Here is a 15,518-nt window from a genome sequence, read left to right as displayed (position 1 = left end):
CCAATCCAGACACCCTTCACAAAATACCCACACGATTCCTTTGTCCTTCCCCAAATCCTGTCTCAGGGAGCCCAGCCATCTCATGGGCTATTCTGAAAAATATTTCTCCCTTCTGCCTGAACCCAGAGACAAAATGGGCAGCTCTCAGCCACTCTGGGATTAGTCAGAACAGACAAAGAAGGGGAGCAAATCCCTTGGCAAACAGTGCCCCGGGGATTTCATTTTTCCTCTTTTCAGTGCAAACCTACTCAGACAGATGCTGGAATACATCTGTCTGCCTGTGTACGCAAGAAAAGAGAACTTTGTTCACATGGAGACGTTTTCCTTTAACGCTGTAATTATTTTATTTTGTAACCAGTGGTTTGCCAGTTCTGTCTTTTTGTTTTTTTTCTTTTTCATGAACTCTCATTTCCTTGTCCAGAGAAGAAAAAGGTTAACATTCCTCCCCTTTATCCTAAATTGGAAGATTTCGGTAAAGTCTCTTAAAAGCCCCATGTGCCAGTGATACCCAGATTCCAGGATTTAAAAGGGGAAATCTACTCTGAAAATGAAAATAGAAAGTAGCTCTGATTTAGGACAATCGAGTCTCATTTTTCTCATTTAACAAATAGCTATGGGGCACCTTTGAGTGTAAAGCATGAGATGGCATACCAGGTCTGGTTTGTGGGCTCAGGCAACTTCCAGGCTCCAGGGGGAATAAGGCACAGGACATACATGTCCAGAGTAGAAGGAAGCGTGTAAGGGACACATGATCAGTGTGCTCTTTGCACTTTGGGAGTGGAGAGGAAGAAGAAAGCATAATTCTCTAAGGCTGCCAGAGAAGACTTCTGGAGCGAGGAGGTGTTTGAGCCAGTCCTGCAAATGGGTGGCAGATTTTGGCAAAGTAGAGAGGAGGACGTTCAAGCAGAGACACAGTAGATCCGCGTTTGCAGACTGGGGTGTGGTTGAAAAACCACACATCGGGGGTGGACAGATAAGATACAGGAAGCCCAGTTAAATTGGAATATTTAGGATTACTTTTTCTAGAAAATTTTGGTCATTTATCGGAAATTCTGATTTAACTGGGTATCCTGTATTTTTATTTGCTAAATCTGGTAATCTTATGACAGAAGCAAAGGACCACTCTCATATGTTAAGTCCCTGCAATATTCCAGATGCTTAAATGTATTATTTGTAACCCACTGCAACTACCTCCGTAAAGTGAGTGTCAGCACTCCCACTTCAAAGGTGAGAAAACTAAGGCTTCTAGGGTTTAAGCAACTTGTGGCTCTAGTCAAGCAGTTAACACGTGGCAGTGACAGGATTTCACTCTAGGTCTGACTAGCTCCAAAGATGCCTTGGAGTACTGAAAGATCAGGTGAAGGGAAGACTGGTAGAGCCAGAGACAGACCTTGCTTGAATGCCAGGCTAAGGAGCTAGGCTTCTCAGAAGGCAATGGAGAGTCCTTGAAGGTTTTTGAGCCAGGGGTGAAATGATCAGAGCAGTGTTTAGAATATTAACTTGGCAGCAGACTGTAAAACTGGTTTGGTCCAGCTGAAGTGTTTATAGATGAGGAACCCATGCAGCCTTCCTTTCCACAGGGATGTGTGGAGCCCATAACAGGTGCCAGGCACTATGCTAGGCACCGAGGGCACGACGGTGAAAAGGAAAGACACAGTCCCTGTCTTATAGCCTAATAAATTAACATGCAACTGATTTCAATAAAGGGTAATGGGTTTTATAGGAGAGGAACTTGCTCTACTTAGAAGATTATCAACACAGTCTTGGGAGGGATGAGGACTTAGGGTCATGGAAATAGGAATGTTTAGTGCTTTTTGTAAACAAGATTTAAAAATATACTGAGGACATGACCAAGTGATTTAATTCTTAATTATAAGCATAGTTGGCGTGGGACAAATGCAGATCATTAAAATCCAGAGATAACTTTACCTTCCAATTACTCAGTTGCCTCATTCTTTCTACCCCCTCCTCCATGGGTTGTAGACATATTTTTGTCTATTCACACACAAAACAGTAAAGTGCAGTGGCTAAGAGTAAAAGCTTTGGACCTAAATATAAGAACTAAAACTATTCAATAAAAAACAAGTTTAATAAAAGAAAGAAAAACTCTTAGAAGAAAGCATAGGCACAAATCTTCTTGGCTACGGTTTCTTTCTTTCTTTTTTTCAACTTTGTTGCGATATAGTTGATATATAACATACGTAAGTTTAAGGTGTACAGGTGATTTAATACATGTATAAATTGCAAAATGATTACCGGAATAAGGTTAGTTAAGACTTCCATCACGTCACATTATCTTTCCTTTTGTGTGTGTGTGTGTGTGGATAACATTTAAAATCTATTCTTTTACCAACTATCGAGGGATTGTTAACTATGGTCAGACAATGGTTTCTTAGATATGAGACCAAAAGCAGAATCAAAAAAAAAATCTTTTATATCAGAACTTCATTTCTTTTTTTTCCCCTAATAACATTCTGTTGTATGGATATGACACACATTTTTTTAAAAATTAAATTAATTAATTAATGTATTTATTTTTGGCTGCATTGGGTCTTCGTGGCTGTGCACGGGCTTTCTCTAGTTGTGGCGAGCGGGGGCTACTCTTAGTTGCAGTGCGCGGGCTTCTCACTGCGGTGGCTTCTCTCGTTGCGGAGCACGGGCTCTAGGCGCGTGAGCTCAGTAGTTGTGGCTCACAGGCTCTAGAGCGCAGGCTCGGTGGTTGTGGTGCACTGGAGTTGCTCCGCGGCATGTGGGATCTCCCCAGGCCAGGGATCGAACTGTGTCCCCTGCACTGGCAGGCGGATTCTTAACCACTGTGCCACCAGGGAAGCCCCCGACACACATTTTTTATCCATTCATTAATTGATAGAGTTTCTTTTTGGATTGATGAGAATGTTCTAAAATTGATTGTTGTGAGGATTACACACTCTGGTAAAAGCCATTGAACTGTATGCTTTAAGTGGTTGGATTGTATGGTATGTTAATCATATCTCAATAAAGCCTTTTTTTTTTAAAGTGAAGTCTTTAGCATCAGATAGATATGGGTTTGTATCCCAGTTCTCCACTTGATCTTGAATAAATCAACTTTCTGGGTCGCAATGTCTTTAGCTATAAAATCAGTATTGTTATAATAATATATATATATAGTTATAATAATATAATATATATTTATTATTATATTATTATTTCATAGGGTTGCTGAAAGAATTAAATGAGATAATGCATGTAAAATACTTAGCACAGTTCCAGGCATATAATAAGATTTTAGTTAATGTTACTTATGCCACTAAGTTTAGATGAGTACCAAATTTTGTGTGTGACCACAGACCATGCTTAATTCTAGCATCTTAATTTATACAAAAGTGTCCTCTGAAAGCTTCATGGGACTGTGTATACATCTGAGGAAGTTACAACTGTGCAATTCCATATAGCATTTCAAAATTAGGAAATATACCTCTCGATTGTTGAAACACAATCCTCAGAATTAAAAACAACAAACCCAGAAGACATCCTGAGTTAAACTAATTTTGGTTAAAGGTTTCACAGCAAACTTAGCAGGCGATATTTATATTAACTTCACATCCTTTGAGTGGGACGCTATGAAGGTATGTTTGGTGGGTATGTGATTGACTAAAAGAGGGTATAACCAGGACCAGAAAAGCAAGGAAAAGTCCAACCACAATTTCTGTAGCCTCCACGTAGGTTTATTTTTCTGTCATTTAAATGAACTGTGAAAATTAATTACCTGTCATGCCATGAAAGAATAACTGCCTATGAACATATGAAAAGATGTTGTTAACTAGTTCGATTGGAAAATAATGTAAAAAAGTATATAGCAAAAAAGAAGTCATCTAGAATAGCAATTTTAACAATTTAAATTTCTTCTAATCTTCCTTCCCAACTTAAATGGGGAAAGGCTTGCAAGTGGAGAAAAGACAACCAAGAAAAGTGTTCTCATCTGGCTAAGGAAGCACTGCCTGTGTTAATAATAACTACTACTTTTTAAAATATATATATCCTCTTATTGTCTCCTTTTATTTTCTTAATTCAATTTTTATTTTATATTGGAATATAGTTGATTTACAATGTTGTGTTAGTTTCAAATGTACAGCAAAGTGATTCACATATATACACACATATACACATATATATATATCCATTCCTTTTCAGATTCTTTTCCCATATAGGTTATTACAGAATATTGAGTAGAGTTCCCTATGCTATACAGTAAGTCCTTGTTGATTATGTATTTTATATATAGTAGTATGTATATGTTAATCCCAAACTTCTAATTTATGCTCCCCCCACCGTCTTTCCCCTTTGGTAACCATAAGTTTGTTTTCTAAGTCTGTGAGTCTAGTAACTGCTACTTTTTGAATACCTGTTATGTACAGGTATTTTCTGTGTATTATCTACCGCACAAAACCCATTTTATAGGTGAGAAAACGGAAGCGCAGAGTTAGTTTCCCAAGATCTAGAGGTAGTAGGTGGCAGCACCAGAGCCCAAGCCCCGTGAGTTGATACCATGTAGAAGTTTCTTCTACTACATCACTGGGGCCTTCACGAATCTTAAGGTCACACTCTTTCCTCTTCTCTGAGCTCAATCATTTGAAATCTTTTAACCTTCTCTGCAGTGGTCTTCACCCAAGGCAGTTCATTTCCAACCTTGGCCGTACTGGTGCCTGTGTCCCTCCCCCAGAGATTCTGAGGTTGCTGGTCTGGGGGACAGCCTGGGCACCAGACGGCACTTAAAAGGTCCCCGGATGATTCTGATGGGCTGCCAGGTTGAGGACCACTGGATTTGGGGAATCTGTGTGGTAATGATTCTGAGAGGAGATGCTCCAATTTCCACTGAGCTATGGCCAGGTGAGTTTTGCACAGAAGCTGCTGGGCCTTTAAGATAAGGAAGAAATATACCTCCTTACTAGGCCTAGAGACAGCCCAGAAGGACTCTTGCTTTGTAGGCTCCTGTTAGACAGATAAGAAGACCAAACCCGGGCCCCCAGCCAGCAATCCCAGGGTCAGGCAGTGTTTAACCAGTTTAATTGTTGTGTGAACAAAATGTACCACTGCAGCACTTTGTAGAATTTGATCTCAGAGGAGCCGTCTCTCCTCCCATCCCTGCCTGATGGCCTGAGCAGTAAAGAGAGCTGATTAAGCATCCTAGCTCTCTCTCATCTGGCTCCCGTCCGACTCTCCAAGAGCAAGAAACAACTCTGCCCAGAAACAGGCCGGGAGTATCTGTGTCATTTAGGCAAACAGACAAGGAAGACATCAAAGGAGAATGACAGGAGGATGATTAGGAGCTACAGGGGACAAACACCATGTGGCTTTTCCCTTGAGTTTCACTATTGTTTGCAAAACCCATAGTATTAAGACACTGTGCCCATCATGGGGATTGTGGAAAAGAAAAGCAGAATTTTAACATTCAGAATTTTAGTCCTCCTATTAACATTAATTGGAAGATAAAATTCACCCTCTCCTTTCCCCTTACATTGTCCACTTATGTAATAAAACCTTTTTCAATCTCAAAATCTTTTACCTAGAAGTCTCAGCTATCCAGAACAAAAATGTATGGCCTTGACTTTGTAGCAGAGGTTTAGGCCCTCACTTTGAGCCTCTTTACTTACATTTTATTTTCAATCCTTATTAAGAGTGTATTCCCACTTGAATTTATTAGATCCCATTTATTGGTTCTGCTGGCACTAGACTAGGTGTTAGAGACTGATGATTAAGACATCGTCCTCGAGCTCTAAGAGGCCACAGTCTAGTTGAAAGCTGCCCATCTACAACTTACCATGAGACGAGTAGACAGGCCAAGAAATTTAATAAAATAATAATAATAATAATAACCCAGTCAATTCTAATAAGTCTGGTTAGAGGTTTTCTCCAATCTATAGCAGATTAGTCAGAAAATTCAAATGCAGGAAAGAATTGTTCAAGATAGTTGACAGCCTGGGGCAGAGGAAAAACAGACAAAGCCAACGACTCAGAGAGCACAGCAGTCTGGGACCATGTAGTGTGGGGCAAGCTGTCTTATAGGCCTATTAAGTGTCCCTATTTTACTAGAGAAGTAAAATATTAGTAGTAATAACAGTATGATTTACTGCTAGGTGCTGCACCATGTGCTTCAGCATAGATTATTTCATTAGTCCTCACAACAATGCTGAGATAGATATCACTTCCTATTCAGCAGATGAAGGAAGGCTCAGCAAGGCCAAGCAGCTTGCAAGGACCCTCAGCTGTTAGGTGTGGGGTCAGAATTTGAACCCAGGTCTCTCTCTTTCCACTTCATCCCCAAAGTGATGCTTGTGGTTACAAAGTCAAAGACACATAAGATTTCGCAGAGAGAGCATCTCATTCAATGTCCTCATTTTACTGAGGAAACATAAGGGGAAGTCATTCCAAAATATGCAAAATTATACTTATATATATTTTACCGAGGCATAATTTAACCTATATTAATTTCAGGTGTACAGCATAATGATCAATATTTGTGTATATTGTGAAATGACCACCACAGTAAGTCTGTTCCTATATAGTTATAAAAAAATGTTTTTTCCTGTGATAAGTGCTTTTAAAAACTACTCTCTTAACAACTTTCAAATATGCAATATAGTATTATTAACTAGAGTCACCATGCCTATGACATTTATTTTATAACTGGAAGTTGTACCTTTTGACCCTCTTCACCCATTTTGCCCACCATGCACCCCCCCACACACACACAACTCTGGTAATGACCAATCGGTTCTCCGTATTTATGAACTTGGTTTTTTGTTTTGTTTTTAAAATTCTACATAAAAGTGAGATAATACTGTATTTGTCTTTCTCTGTCTGACTTATTTCACTTAGCATAATGCCTTCTAGGTCCATCCATGTTGTTGCAGATGGCAAGATTTCATTCTTTATTACGGGTGAACAGTACTCCGTTGTATATATATATACCACATTTTCTTTATCCAGTCATCTACCAATGGAGATGTAGGCTGTTTCCATATCTTGGCTATTGTAAATAATGCTGCAATGAACATAGGGGTGCATGTATCTTTCCAAATTAGTGTTTTTGTTTCTTCAGATAAATACTTAGAGGTGGTTTCCTGGATCATATGGTAGCTCTATTTTTAATATTTTGAGGAATCTCCACACTGTTTTCCATAGTCACTGCACTTATTTACATTCCCACCAATAGTGCACAAGGATTCCCTTTTCTCCACATACTTGTCAACACTTGTTATTGCTTGTCTTTTTGATAATAACCATTTTAACAGGTGTGAAGTTATATTTTGGTGTGGTCTTGGTTTGCATTTCCCTGATGGTTAGTGATGTTGAGCATCTTTTCATGTTCTTCTTGGCCATCTGTGTGTTTTCTTTGGAAAAATATCTATTCAGACGCTCTGCCTATTTTTTAGTCATATTGATTTTGTTTTTTTGCTGTTGGGTTCTATTAGCTCTTTATATATTTTAGATATTAACCCCTTATCAGATATGTGATTCACAAATATTTTCTCCTGAAAAATTGTATACTCAGATTCTTTGCTTCAAAAGCAAAGAAAGGTATAACATTTCATGAAGATTCCTATAAAATATCGTCTTCATAACCCTGTCACAGGTTGGGTTTCCTAGAAGCAGAGTCTGAGGCCTGTAACTTATTGCAGAAGTGCTCTTCAGAAAACCTGTAAGGGTCTGAAGCAGGATAAGGGGAAAGAGCCACGTGGAACTTAAGCTCTTGTGGTCTCAGGTACCATCAAGCCCTGGCCTGATCCAAGGTGGATGGGTGGGAAGTGGAGCGCTCTGGAACACAATTAACATCACAGAGGTGTCTTCTCCCCACCTTGATGCCACAGGGCTGGCCTTTTGTTTTTCCCAATCAGTTAGTCTTTGGCTGTGGGCTACCCTGGGTGGGTCTGACTGGTCAGGAGAAGCAGCCCCCATCAGCTGAGGACAACGCTTAGGAGGAGAGTGGTACCCATGAGCCTTTGGCAGCCAACCCACACAGCAGGCGTGGGTACACTGGGCAAGGGAAGGGGACCCGGGCAGAGCACCAAAGCAGCATCCATTCATACAGACTCCGGACAAGTTATAATCCTCTGTTTATGACTCTGCTTCTCCCACTAGATCGTCCTTATAGCCCAGCTCCTAGTACAGGGCCTGGGACATAGTAAACCCTTCATAAATGTCAACAAAAAGACACACCATTAGGAAGGAAATTGCCACCGCTCTCAAAGAGGCAAACTGAAGTTATCTGGAAAAAGTTGCAGCTGAATGAGGAATCACTGGGCATAAGGCCATGCTGGACCACAGGAGTAGACAGGCAGAAAGACTCACTGAGTACAGAGCCCCAACCTTCCCATCACCAGCAGGATTTGCTGAGAATGCAGATCTGTTCATCTAAGCAATACTTCTGCTTCCCCACTTTGGGAGAGCACATCACATCAAAAAGAACCTTCTGATGGCTTTTCACAAGCGGGAGACATCTGTGCTGTCACTGAGAATTAATTGTAGAAAACCTTGCCTAAGGAAATGCCCAGACTTCTCCTTTTTTTTGCTACCAGTTTTGGTATAAGCGAGAAATAGACTGGCAGGTGATTAGCGATGTATTCCCTACACCTCTCCAAATGGCCTACTTTTGCAAGCAATGTCCCACCTTTAAATAAAGCTGCTAGCAAATGCGGAAAACTGCCTATGTTCTTCTGCCAAGTTGCAATATCGGGCTTATAAGTGAAATACAGTACAGGAAACCTCTAGCATCTACATGGCTGTTACTACTCTGATAACATAAAATCCCTTTACCCTGAGGTCTCACGTACTGGGATGTATCGATATTTTCCACAGTCGTCAAAAATCAAGAAATATGCATGATATCATCTGACTTCTGAATATGCTAAGGAGAACGGACACCAGATATAGCGAGGAAGTTGATCAGTTTCAAAACAGAAATGAAGAGTTGGAAGGCATCAAGTGTGATGGGAGAGTCAGGGACTATTTCACTATGTCTCCATTAAGGAAAGTAAACAAAAAAAGGATAGAGTTAGTGGAGTTTGGAGCTAGAATATGTACATAAGTGCCCCCCACATCTCTGATGGACCCTGTTAGGACCACCACAATGTTGACGCCGGCATACACGCCTGTTACAGGTGGAGTATATCCTGCCTGTTCTGGCATATTCTGGTTGGGTTTCTATGGGCACACAGTGGAAAGTCAAGGGACTTATCCAGATACAGCTTGTCTTGGCCACAATGTGTTATTGAGGGAGAAGCGGGGAATGGGATGCAAAGAAGAAAGGAAACCAGATGATACAGATGGGCTATCCACATGGAGGGAGAACATTAGAGGCCTGCAAGCAGAATAGAATTTGTCTGGCCCACAGTTTCGTGGGTTTAAAAACTTTTTTTAGATTAGTTGCCAATTTGAAGAATTCAGAGATTTCACCTAAGTATCCAGAATTTTCACTCTTCTTGAAAAATCTACCCACATTCCCACACGGCCAGTCTCGGCTGGGCTGGGGAGCTGCTGCCGCCTCCAGCGTGATGTGCATCCTGCAAGTCACAGGGCTCGCTCACTCATTTACACAATTTGCCTGGGCCTGTGGATGTCTGAGTTTGAGAACCCCTGATATTGTGCACTAATGCTGCGAAAAATCGCCTCGTTTCTTTCTTATTCTTTTAAATTGTGGCAAAATATACATAACACAAAATGCACCACTTGAACCATGTTTAGCTGTGTGCCTCAGTGAACCTAAACACCCATACTGCTGTGCAACCGTCACCACCATCCAGCTCCGGAACTTCTTTTATCCTCCCAGACTGAAACTCTGTACGCATCCAACAGCAACTCTCCAGTCCGCCCCCCTCCAGACACTGGCAACCATCATTCCGCTTTCGGTCTCTGTGAACCTGATTAGTCTAGGTAACTCATAGAAGTGGAATCGTACAGCATTCGCCCTTTTGTGACTGGATTATTTTACTTAGCACACTGTCTTTCAGGTTCATCCATGTAGTTTCTAACTTAGAATTCTCGTGCTCATTTTACAGGGGAGGAAACTGAGGTCCCAGGAAAGCCCTACGTGTCCACAGGTAGCTGGGGGCAGAGGTGGGATTGGAACTCGGATCCCCTGAGTTCCTGGTCAGTCACCTTCCCCTGTGCTGTCCTCCTTAGACTATGTTTCAACTCTCCAGCACCATCAGTTAGAAAGACGTGCTCTTCGTGGCAGCCGAGCCATCCTTACCTGGGCAGGTTGCAAACTTGCCCTTCTTTTTCGCTTGACATCAGTCTTATGAAAAGCAAAAGAGCTGCCCTCTAATCAGGAGAGTAGTGGACATTAGTAACCCATTTTCCACAAGAGGCCAAAAAACCCTAGTCGAAACAACAAGAACCAAAAGGCAAACTCATCCTGTCCCCTCAACATATTTTTAGCTAATCCCTCAACTCCAAAGAGGATTTTAACAGTGGCTCTCTAGGAACTGGAGTCGTCACAGCATTCTCCCGTTGCCAGGAAATGAGGAGACGCGTCCTCACCCACATCGGCAGTATACCTAGAATAGCCCCCTTCTGGCTCTCCAGAGAGTGATTCATTAGGCAGGGTTGTGTTTAGGTTACACCCCCACACGAGAACATTCACGGGAGTCATCATTCTTCAGTGAACATGGTCCTGTAACGCCGGAGGGCCCGTGAAAGCAATGCTGCTTGGTGCGTAGCTACAACACCTCTGCATGTTTTTTCCTGCTCTCCACTCACCTGCTTTGCCAGCAGGAAATGGACAGGAAGCTGTCTGTGTGCACCAGGCAGGAAGAAGCCTGGATGGCAGTTGTGCTTACTTTTGTGTACTTTCTTAATGGGTGCATTTCTTCTGGAGCGAAGCTAGTTCAAAGCTAGCATGGCTTCACACAAGCTAATTGGCTTCCCTTTCATTTTCTGCCATCCAAGTCTCTTGGGGGAATCTTCCTCAGAATCAAATGCTAAGTTGCTTTGCCACTTTCTTATTTTAGTCTTGAGATTATTTCTTGATTCGGGAAAGAGTAAAGTTTAATTTTACTTCAAAGATCAGCCTCTTCACTTTAATCAACAAGACTTTTCTTGGCTGGGGGGTACGGGTGGGGTTTGAGGACAGAAGGAAAAAAAAGCAAAAAAAGACAACCTCCCAAACATCAGTAATCCTTTTTCTTGCATGTAAGAATCATTATCAATATTCTAGATGTGAATAATGTGGTCTAGCACTTCTTTATTTATGACTGTGGCAATGAATATAACTTGGTGCTTAACCAATTATTTTTAAGAGGTGGTAGCACACTGTTTCTTTGAATGTTGAAAACCAGAAATAGAGACTTTAAGAATTTCTTCCATCTGCCAGCCTGAATTTTGGCTGGGTAGAGATTTCAACAGCACACGTGATAGAATAGGCCTCGTTGCCCCATATGCAGAACACATGCCCACAAAATCCAATGCCCCGCGGGACGTGCAATTAGCTGAATCCTGTTTCGCCAGCCAGCACTTCCCTTAACTGCTTGGCAATCAGAGGGAGAACATCCTCTCTGGGTGGCAGGTCTTAACCCGAGGTAAATAGTGACATTTACCCGCATGAACACTACCCATGCCCAGGAAGGACAGACTGTTAAGGGGTAAACACGCATAATGAGGTTGACGGGGACGCCTTTCAGCAGCAGTTTGCTCATTTTAGGAACTTCTCCTCATAGGAATAAGTAGGAGGTGATATCTAGGTTATTGGTTTTGTGGTTTCAAATGTCTATTTGGGTTGGAAATGGCTTGAAAAGGAAGTGGGCTCATTCTGGATGGAGTTAAGACTTTGAGAAGAGATTCAGAGATGATTAAGATACAGTCCCCAACCCAAGGAGCTCCAGAATTTGTAGGGAAGGCAGACAAGTAGTTAGAACTGGAAAAATAAACACCCTGATGGCTGGGAGTTTGCCCTTGACGAGAGAATAAATCACTATACCAATTCCCTTCCTATTGCTGAGACTAGTGGGGGAGGGAGCCCTGCCTGGGAATTTGATTTGGCCCAAAGTCAGGAAAATCTCAGGGCTTCCCTGATGGCGCAGTGGTTAATAATCCACGTGCCAATGCAGGGCACACGGGTTTGAGCCCTAGTCCGGGAAGATCCCACATGCCGCGGAGCAACTAAGCCTGTGTGCCACAACTACTGAGCCTGCGCTCCAGAGCCTGTGCTCTAGAGCCTGTGAGCCACAACTACTGAGGCCCTCTGCCACAACTACTGAAGCCCGTGTGCCTAGAGTCTGTGCTCCACAACAAAAGAGGCCACTGCAATGAGAAGGCTGTGCACTGCAATGAAGACTAGCCCCCGCTCGCCACAACTAGAGAAAACCTGCCTGCAGCAATGAAGACCCAACGCAGCCAAAAATAAAATAACTGAATTAATTTTTTTTAAAAAAAGAAAATCTCAGTGTCATGGCTTCTGCTTCATCAGTGGGTAGCTGAAGGTGGAGTGGGGGTGGGTAGATGACTCTGTGTTGGGAAAGGCACCAAAGTAGGCCCAGTTCTTTCCTCCCCACATTTCAGTTTCCTCATTATGTCTAAAGTTTCAGAAAAGCCTGTTACACACCCAGCTTCCCTGCACCAACCCTCTGCTGAGGTCAGCTTGGTAGCAGCAGCTTCTGAGAGAGGGAGGACAGTGGTCCTGGGAGGACAGTAGCCCCACTCCCCATACACACTTTCCCCAGATTACCAGGGAAAAGTGAGCCTTGAAGAAAGGGTCAAGAAATACTTGCGTCACATCATGAGTATTCACAAGACATGGCAGTGCAGTTTTAGAGTTCTCTATGCAGAGGGGTTTCAACAGCTCGCCTTCACTCCCCCCCACAACCCTATTTGCACGGGGCAGTTGCAGCTACTCCTTCCTTCCCTCTCCGGGAGTCCCATAAATGTGCTTCATGTCTGCTCACCAACACCGGGGAGCATGTCCCGACTTCCCCTCTGCTGCCTTTGCTCCTGGAGCATTGCTACATTTGCTGCCCTTGTCAAGGGCACACATGTTGAAGAGCATGTCAGAGTGTGCTCCCTCCCTCCCACGGATGCTGAGCTACCCACTCCTGTTGCTGCCAGGGCCCAACACAGAGAACTGCCCTGCGCGCCCAAGGTCCCTCAGGGGGCTGGGCCACCAGCTCCTTAGGTTTGGTACCTCTTCAGAAGCCCTCTCTCCCCAGCTCTCGGGGGAAGCTGTGAAAACTGATGCGGAAGACAATCAGTGAGGCAGGGACGGTTAGTTCTTAGGAGAGTTCCTCTTCTGCATTAGCCTCGGAATTAAAGTTAGGACTCTTTAATATGGCCCCCAAGACCTGCCATGATTTGAACCCTGCCTTCATTTCCAGCCCTATCCCTCACCACCACCTTCATTTTCCCTAGTGGTTCCAAACTCGCCTGTTCTCTTTCACATACCAATCTCTGTAAACACTGTGCCCTTGGCCTGGAGACAGTCCCTTCACCTTTAGCCTCACCCACTTTCCTCCCCCTTCTGTTGACTGAATCCTACTCATTCTGCTGGATTCAGCTATGATACCACTTGCTCTAGGAAGCCACCCATGTCCACTCCCAACATCTGAGAAAGTTGCCCTCTTTTGCTCCCAGGGCCCCCGTCCTACCATCAAGGAGATCACTTAACACTGCAATGTCTATTGGCATCTCCATCTACCCTACCAGTTCTTTAAGAGCAGGGATTGTATCTTATATTGATTTTATTTGCCATTCTATTGAGGGTATACAGGAGACAAATTATTGGATGGATGAATAGTGAAACATTTACTGTTTACAAACAAACTTGTATGCCTGAGTGTCTTCCTTTAAGACACACTTTTCTCAAAGAGGGAAGCAGTCCCCAGTGTGCATAGACCCCTGATGGACCTACCCTACTGGTCCTCTGGCCTGACACTCCTAAGTGGACTCCAGGTCCTCAGGCTGGCTTAGGCTTGAGCTAGGATTCCTCCTACATAAACATCTGATGGGCAGAGACCACAGCAGTGCTTCTCAAGCTTTTATACATATAGGAATCCTGGGATCCTGTTAAAATGTAGACTCCAGCTTGGTAGGTTGGCGTAGGGCCTGAAATGCTAATACTACTGGTTGGGGGACCCACACACTGAGTGGTAAGGCACTAACTAGAAGTCTTGTGCAGTCTCTTTAAACTGATTCCAGGATTCTGATTTAAAAGAACTAATTGGCAAAAATTCAAAGTACTGAAGAACCCTGTCTAGGAGGTTTATTTATTTTTTATAATGCTTGATATTATTAACAACTGAACATGTGGCTGTCACTCTAGGTTGCTTTCTCCTATTCTTATGCCCAGTCCTCTTCTCCCTTGTCTGAAATAGATGCTGCAAAAGCTCGAGTGCCCACTCTTCCAGCCTCTCTTACTGTTCTGGATGAAATACGTAACACAGAGCTGGTGATGGGATGTGGTGAGCCCTTAAGTTCTGCCTTAAATGCTAATGCAATGGCCTGAGTTGCAGAACTAATTTCAGGAGTTCAAAGATAGCAGGCCAGAGAATTCCCTGGTGGCCCAGTGGTTGAGTTTCCGTGCTTTCATTGCCGAGGGCCTAGGTTCAATCCCTGGTCAGGGAACTAGGATCCCACAAGCCTCGCGGCATGGCCAAAAACAAAAAACAGAACAAAGATAGCAGGCCAATGTCTTTGTGATTCTCTTTGCCTTCCTCTTATGCTTTTTAACTCATGGTCACAGAATAGCTGCTGATGCTCAATGAGATCCAACATCTCTAAATATCACCAAATATCTAGTCAGTTTCAAATTTTCTTGAACATAATTTTTCTACAGTTCGTTTATTTGAATCAGGCTCATATTACATTTAGTTATTTTTAACAATATTATATGCTTAAACCTCAAATTTCTTTTTATGAGATAAAAATAAATCCCTGTCTGTTTAAGCCAGTTTTCCCTGCAGCCAAACTGTAATATGGTATACAATTTGTTAAAATTAAAATTTCCTCACATTAGCAAATTAACACACCCTGCTTATAGAAATCTTTAAAAACATGGAAACATAGAAATAAGGAAAAGAAAATCAGAGTCCCATCATTGAAGTATTGTTAACATCTTGACATATTTTCTTCCAGTGTTGTTTGTATAGTTGCGATAATACAGTAGTAACAAATTTCTGTCCTTTTTTGCTTACCATTAAAAAAAAGCGTTTTAGGTGTGATGAAAATATTCTAAAATTGATTGTGGTGGTGGTTGTACAACCCTACGAATATTCTAAAGATCATTGAATTGTACACTTTAGGTGAATTGTATGGCATGCAAATTACATCTCAATAAAGTTGCTATAAAATTTTTTATATAAGCATTTTCTGTCATGATAAACTAATATTTTTAATTCTTGCATCGTCATCTATCAAGAGGCTATACTTCAACTTATTAAAGCATTCCCCTATTGTTGGATATTTGGGTTGGTTCTACATTTTGGCTGCCATGAAAATTGCTACAGTCAACTTCCTGGTACCTAAGACTTCTCTGTATCTAGAATTAGCTCCTC

Source organism: Grampus griseus (assembly GCF_964374135.1).
Source record: "Grampus griseus genome assembly, chromosome: 1".
NCBI lineage: Eukaryota > Metazoa > Chordata > Mammalia > Artiodactyla > Delphinidae > Grampus > Grampus griseus.
Note: the sequence above shows the minus strand (reverse complement) of the source record.